Genomic DNA, 8,691 nt, shown 5'->3' on the forward strand with positions numbered 1-8,691 from the left:
CTTTCCTTGGGGGAAGCAACCTAGGTATATAGATAGAGATTTCTTCATTAGTTGTTCGTACTACACGTAATGGGGTGCTTCTGAAAAAGCCTAGTATTCCGGTAGCTGTCACTACCATTGGGACAAACAGAATCCCCGCACTCTTTAAAAAGCATATTTTTCTTAGTTAAATTTCTACACTGTTGTGTGAAACTGTGAAATATAGTAATGTCATATACCGTAATATAAATAATACAAATGAAACACGTATATATAACGTAGCGTGAATTGTTTATATTTATCATAAACGGAAATTATCATTGATGGAATATGATGGTCCTATATTATTTAATTCTGCTACATTTAGTGCAAGTTAGGTTCTTAATACATAGTTTGATCAGACTGTAAATTATGCCTAGTAGGTATCTTGACTCATTCAGTCTCTATGTGGGCAGAAATTTAATGCTGAGTAAATACTGGGACTCAACATTTTGCTCACTCACTTCACGCATGCGCACAAGACAGTCCAGTGTTTAAGTTTTTTCACACGAGATTTGTTTTCAAAACAAACGCACTAGGGCTAATGCTTAAAATAATACAATTTAGTCTAGGCTACTTGTGGTCTGGTTAGGTTAGATAAAGTAAGGTACTATAATTGCTTTGGAGGGTCTGAGGGGGCAACACCACGGCCTTCTCAAACCGTGGCAACACGGGTCTTGTGGTGTGCATGGGTGAAGGGAGTGAGCAAAATGTTGAGTCCCAGTATTTACTCAACATTTTATTTCTGCCCACAAAGAGACTGAATGATTCAAGACACCCATTAGGCGCAATTTACAGTCTGAACAAACTGTGCATTAAGAACCTAACTTGCACTAAATGTAGCAGAAATGAAATAATATAGGACCACTGAAATGGCGGGTTGCTATCGTATTCCATCAATGATATTTTAATATCCGTTTTATGTATATAAACAATTCACGCTACGTTATATATATACGTGTGTTCTATTTGTATTATTTATATTACAGTATATGACATTACTATGGTTCACTGTTTCACGCAACAGTGTAGATATTTATAAACGAAAAATATACTTATTAAACAGCATGGGGAATGTGTTTGTCCCAATGGTGGTGACATCTACCGGAATACAATGCACCTCATTAGAGAGGTGCTTGAAGTTAAGAAACCCCTAGCTGGCTGTGAGCGAGAGTATGGAGGGTACCTGGTGGGGTTATGGGGTAGGAGAGAAAAGTGGGGGGGTTGGGAGGGAGTGTGGGACTATGAGGAAGGGAGGAGGAGGGGGTAGCTCTCCATCGAGCAGTGTTACAAACACGGAAAAGGAAACGAACTTATTCCGACGTCTGTACATCTCCGCCGGTTAGCCCATGGCGCGAAGCCGTCTACACTTGCATGATCGCATCTGCCATACCAGCTATTACCTTACCCCCTCCCTCGCCTTCAGTCACCTAATGTCGGGTGGGGAGTGTGTACGTGTGATGCCCAGCTCCGCGGTGCCAGGCTGTCTTGTTACCCACACTATACCGGGCTCATTGCACATGAGAACTGTTTCGCTGAGGGTGGGGGATGGAGAGAGGATTATTGAGAGGAGCATGTGTAGTTAAAAGGAAAGACAGACTGACAAATGAGGAAGTGCAGGAGCGTTGTGGTGTTAATGTGAACGTGATAGAAAGCGTTAGGAGAAAATACACTGAGGTGGTTTGGCCATTTGGAGAGGATGGAGAGCGAGAGACAATCGAGGAGAGTGCATGTGAATGAGGTGGAGGGGGGGAGGAGAGGGAGGGGAGGCCTAAGATGAGATGGAAGGATGGGATGGAGGTATGTGAGAGAGAGGGGGGTGAGCCAGTGGCGTATCCAGGAAATTTGCCAGGGGGGGCAAACACTTGGAATATTTCCCCATAATGTCACCACAAATTTTCCTAGATTTGATGTTTTATGTCATCAGAAATAAACTGACATCATTACTGTCGCATTTGTTCCAATGTCTTAAAGAAAAACTTTCTTTTCCCCACATATTGACAGCTTTCTTGAAGATACTTTAAGTTAATAGCTAATAATCCTTTCAGAGGACAAGTATGTAAAAACACTCAGTACATAATGTTACCAGAGGTCTACTATTTCATTAGAGAGAAAATGGAAACACCAGCAATAAATTAGAAGGCACTGGAGTTGCCCTAGCAAAGACATCTCCATGTCACTAGTATCCTTGGTCATCAGGGTACTCTCGTAGATGGTAGTATTATCGATACCTGCATGCTAACTTCCCTCCGTTCTACCTCAAAATATATATTTTTTCTCGGTACCACAAATTTCTTGAGCACTTTTAGTACTGAAAAAATGACTGTCAACGCTATACTCTTGGTGCATCATTTACCTGCTATCTTTATCTCTCTGTGCATATAAGGAATTACAGCTATTTTGCGTAATAACCTATGAAATTATAATGAATTATACCACACATCGGCACAGCAAGTACCATACGAGATGCAATGGCGTCCATACTATCTGTTTATGTTCGGAAATAAACCCTGTATTTTGATTGGCTGCTGGAAGAAAAATAGCGGAATATTTTACAGGAAAGTGTGAAAGGAGAATAGAGACTATCATAGTGTAACCTGAAAAGGAAAAATTGTGAATTAGTATTGGTTATAAGATTTCTTTTTTTCTATATCCACCCCTTATTTGTCATATGCTTATCTAGCCTATGCTTGAAACTTCTCTTCACCCCACACACCACCTCACATGCTGCACAGATTTCTTCTGTGAATATCTTGCACACACCTTCCACGTCCCTCATCTGCTACAGTCCATATTTACCCAATCGCTCCTCTACTTCTCTCTTATATTCTGCCTTTTTCCATCCTCTTGTAACCTTTCCACCCTCCTTGTATGAACCACTTCCTCCTGCCCTTCCCTTCTTCAATTCCTCCATTTCATTTGGACCTTGATTCTCGAAGTAGAAGCTATTGAAGCTTTGATGGTTGTCAGCTCCAATTATTCTTTTGCAAGTACAAATGATGATGCTGAGCAATTCATTTCAGTGTTTCCAGATTCAGACATAGCAAAAAAACAACGAACAAGAAGAGACAAAGGTGGAATACTGCATTCAGTGTGGTATTGCACCATACCTAAGGAACTGTGATAAATCTGGTGTCCACAGATTTCCTCACTCCACATCTTTCACGAATCACATTACTTCGTATCCTATCCACTCTCTGTACCCCACATACGTTCCTCAGCAGTCCCATCTCCACTGCTTTCACTCTTACCTGCGATAAAAGCTAAGTTATGTTTCGCCTGTTAGATTAGATAGATAGATAGATAGACAGATAGACAGATGGATGGATAGATGAATGGATAGATTGATAGGTTGATGGATAAATAGATAGATGGATGGAGGGATGGGTGAATAGATAGATGGATGAATGGATGGATGGATGATAGATTGATAGATGGATGGATGGATGGATGGATAATAGATTAATAGATGGATGGATGGATGATAGATTAATAGATGGATGGATGGATGGATGGATGGATGATAGATTGATAGATGGATGGATGGATGGATGGATGATAGATTGATAGATGGATGGATGGATGGATGATAGATTGATAGATGGATGGATGGATGGATGATAGATTGATAGATGGATGGATGGATGATAGATTGATAGATGGATGGATGGATGGATGGATGATAGATTAATAGATGGATGGATGGATGGATGGATGATAGATTAATAGATGGATGGATGGATGGATAGATGGATGACAGATTGATAGGTAGATCGATACATAGATAGATGGATGAAGGGATGGAGGGATGAGTGGATAGATAAATGGACAGATAGATAGATAGACAGATAGATGGATGGATGGATGGATGGATAGAATGATAGATAGATAGATAGGCAACTTACACTGCCACACGTCACTCTAACACACACACACACACACACACACACACACACACACACACACATTCAAAGTCCCCTTTCATACACTCGTATACATAAATTCCCTCTCTCTCTCTCTCTCTCTCTCTCTCTCTCTCTCTCTCTCTCTCTCTCACACACACACACACACACACACACCGGTGATGCTTACCTAATGGATTGAGATTAACAAGGAGAGTAATGTGGGTGAGGTGGAGGAGGGGAGAGTGAGGGGGAGACCGAGGATGAGACGGAGGGGTGGAGTAGAAAGGCATATGAGAGAGGGCGGGTGTAAGTTGGGGGGAGGGCAGTGAAATGGCCGGGGACAGGGCGACATGGAGGTGATTTGTTTGTGGCCACCCCTTACGGGATTAAGGAGTGTGGCAAGGGAGAGAGAGAGAGAGAGAGAGAGAGAGAGAGAGAGAGAGAGACGCCAAAAGACCTGTGTGTATCAGAGTTCATAATCAAAATATCATCCACGTCTATCTATCTATTTATCTAACTGTAAGCTTACCTAAATCTACCAGACCAAAACTAATCTACCTTTACTGACTACCCTGCCCTGCCCTGCCCTACCTTGCCCTACCCTGCCCTACCCTACCCTACCCTGCCCTACCCTACCCTGCCCTACCCTACCCTGCCCTACCCTACCCTGCCCTACCCTACCCTGCCCTACCCTACCCTGCCCTGCCCTACCCTACACTACCCTACCCTACACTACCCTACCCTACACTACCCTAACCTACACTACCCTACCCTACCCTAACGTGCCCTACCTTACACTACCCTACCCTACACTACGCTACCCTACCTTACCCTACGCTACCCTGTCCTACATTACGCTACCCTACCCTACCCTACCCTACTCTACTCTACCCTACCCTGCCCTACCCTACCCTACCCTACCCTACCCTGTCATACACTACCCTACCCTACCCTACCCTACCCTACTCTACTCTTCTCTTCCCTACCCTACCCTACCCTACCCTACCCTACCCTACTCTACTCTTCCCTACCCTACCCTACCCTACCCTACCTACCTACAGTATCTTGTCCCTAGAGAAGCTCAGGCAGTGAAGACACGTGGGAGAGAGAGAGAGAGACAGACAGACAGACAGACAGATACGGAGACAGACAGACAGACACGGAGACAGACAGACAAAGACAGAGAGACAGACAAACAGAGTGGCTGGGGACGAGAGGCCAGAAGAGACGGGCTGGGGACGCGCCTGACGTATCATATTCTCTCGTCTGGCGCGTCCCCAGCCCGTCTCCTTGACTCTTGTCCCCTTCACCCCCACCTCCTCTCCCTTAGTCATTTTCTCTTCCTCCTTACTTCCTGCTTCCTTCTTTCCTTCCTTTCTTCCTTCCTTCATTCATTCATTCCTTCCTTCTTTCCTTCCTTCCTTCCCTAATTCCTTCCTTCCTTCTTTCCTTCCTTTTTTCCTTCCTTCCTTCCTTCCTTCATTCATTCATTTCTTTCTTCCCTCCTTCATTCATTCCTTTCTTCCTTCCTTTCTTACTTCCTTCCTTTCTTCCTTCCTTCCTTCCTTCCCTCCCTCCTTCCTTCCTTCCTTCCTTCCTTCATTCATTCATTGATTCCTTTCTTCCTTCCTTCCTTCCCTCCTTCCTTTCATCCATCCCGTCTGTCTGTCTGTTGTCTATTAGGTATCTCCATATATACATACTAATGGCCTACCTACCGTCCTGCCTACATATCTACTAACTTACTTACCTACCTACCTTCGTATCTACTTACCTACCAGCCTACCTACCTCTTTATCTACTTACCTACCTTCCTACCTACTTACCTACCTACTGACCTATCTACCTACTTTACTCTTGCCTACCTACCGACCTGCCTACCTACCTACCAACCTACTTACCTACCCACCATCCTACTTACCTACCCACCTATTTCTCTGTCTACCTACCTACCAATCTACCTACCTACCTACCTATCTAAATACCTACCTACCTACCTACCTACCTAGCTACCTATCTAAATACCTACCTACTTTGCCTACCTCCTTATCTACCTACTTACCTACCTACTTACGTTTATTCTTGCCTACCTACTTGCCCAAGTTCCTCAGTTACCTGTAATTGCCCAGCCTCAGTACTGATGCACACACACACACACACACACACACACACACACACACACACGCACGCGCACACACACCGCTCGCTGGTGCAGTGGTAACGTTCCCGCTTGCCAACTGGTGGACGGGAGTTCGCGCCTCGCTCAGGTTGCGAAAAGTTTCACTGACGAAGTGGGTGGTTACTGTCCCCCTTGAGCAAGGGGACGGGTGTGTGCGTGTGTGAAGGTCACAGCCTTGCCCTTAGATCGGACTATATGAGCTCTCAGCTCCCTTCCGGGAGGCGAATTTTTTTTCCTGCCCAGTTCCGTCACTTTGCACATATGGCAACGTTGCCCTGTGTTTAGTTTGGCAACGCCGCGCAGCAGTGAGCCATCATCACAATTATTTACCTTTTTTATGCTTGACTATAAATATAATACCTGACTATCTATATTTTACATGGATTGAAAGAATAATAGAGACATAGAGGTCATATAGTTTTCGCTGCCTTAGCTGAAATCAATATAAAAAGGGGCCATACCACTGTCTTGACTTCGTCACTCGTCTGTGAGAGAGAGAGAGAGAGAGAGAGAGAGAGAGAGAGAGAAGATACTCTCTACACTTTGCTAAAATTAGTTATATGTTGATTTAATGAAAATGCGGTACGTCTTAGGGGTGGTACATGACTGTTCGTTGAGAACACTTATCAGTAACATATGTTGTAGGCCTATACTACTTTCCCTGTCATTTCTTGTCATTGCTCCCAGACGTACGATTCAATCAGCTGTGTTTACAGGAGAGAGAGAGAGAGAGAGAGAGAGAGAGAGAGAGAGAGAGAGAGAGAGAGAGAGAGGTTAATGACCCATAATATTTTATCACCTAAAACGCTTTTCATGATCATTCTTAAGGGTTAACCTTGGTAATTTCTGCTGCAAGCTGGGAAATATTGGTATCAATGATGCCTGAATATCAATGTTTCATTAGACATTTTCTTAGGTATATATGTCAGGTTACATTTCAGATTATTTTCTTGTTTTTCTTAGGTATATTAGTAAAATCATTTGTCAGGTTACATTTCAGATTATTTTCATGTTCTCATGTCCTTTATTTCATGTTAAGTATGCTTGAAGGGTTTTTGTATTGGATGAAATGCAAAGCTTTATTTGTTACGGTATAATCTTTATTAAATATTACACAGCACCAGGCACCATATGCTATTTCCCATGTGCTGATGACAGGCATTGGGTCAGACATGAGACATTATAGACCATTGTGTGCAAAATAAGTAAATCAAGAGAAACAAGGAATTTAAAAAATAAACTCACTGTGATGCGCCATTGCCGATTGTAAACACAGCTGATTGAATCGTACGTCTGGGAGCAATGACAAGAAATGACAGGGAAAGTAGTATAGGCCTACAACATATGTTACTGATAAGTGTTCTCAACGAACAGTCATGTACCACCCCTAAGACGTACCGCATTTTCATTAAATCAACATATAACTAATTTTAGCAAAGTGTAGAGAGTATCTTCTCTCTCTCTCTCTCTCTCTCTCTCTCTCTCTCTCTCTCAGCAGACGAGTGACGAAGTCAAGACAGTGGTATGGCCCCTTTTTATATTGATTTAAGCTAAGGCAGCGAAAACTATATGACCTCTATGTCTCTATTATTCTTTCAATCCATGTAAAATATAGATAGTCAGGTATTATATTTATAGTCAAGCATAAAAAAGGTAAATAATTGTGATGATGGCTCACTGCTGCGCGGCGTTGCCAAACTAAACACAGGGCAACGTTGCCATATGTGCAAAGTGACGGAACTGGGCAGGAAAAAAATTTCGCTTCCCGGAAGGGTAAAAGCTGACGATCACGACCATCAAGTGATCCTGACCGACCCAGTGAATTACACACACACACACACACAGACCTACAGACATATCACAAATGTGCACACACTACATACATATATACATACATACATACACACATCACGAAACATACACGTACATACACACGCATAGACACCTACACGTATACGTCAAACACACGCACATACACACCTACACATGAACGTCACATACACACACGCACACACGTCATACTGATAAGACTGTTTACACTTACCTACACATGTACTTCAGATATACACACAAGACGACACACGCACACGTCACACTGATAAGATTGTACACACACACACACACACACACACACACACACACACATTACTCTCTAATGGAACTTGCTGGTGGGAAAATGTGTGTATGTAACTGGTGGTGTGAGAGGTTGCCATGGTAACACACAGGCACCTCCCACTAGTCAACCAAAGACTTCCTTAGCGATATATTTTTGGACAAGGCTGATTAACATCCTTTTGTACGTTTTTTATGCAGATTATGGTAAAGCTTGAAGTATTTATACAGCACAGTAGGAGAGCAAAGTGTAATAAGCAAAATAAATAGCTAAGGGACAGGTGCTAGGGAGTTGTAGAATGAGTTTATAGCTGTAATTTTTACCAGAGCGTTCCATTAAGCTGTATGTATAGCTTATCAGACTTAACATGGCTGAGATCTTCATTTTGATGCTTATTTCTCATAGCATAATTACAGGCAGAAGACGATAACACGGCTCTACATATCTTCAACAGCACTTTTTCGTGACTAGCATCA

This window comes from Coenobita brevimanus, unplaced genomic scaffold, assembly GCF_032717465.1.
Source record: "Coenobita brevimanus isolate Jiangsu-jjx unplaced genomic scaffold, ASM3271746v2 jjx.HiC_scaffold_1729, whole genome shotgun sequence".
Lineage (NCBI taxonomy): Eukaryota > Metazoa > Arthropoda > Malacostraca > Decapoda > Coenobitidae > Coenobita > Coenobita brevimanus.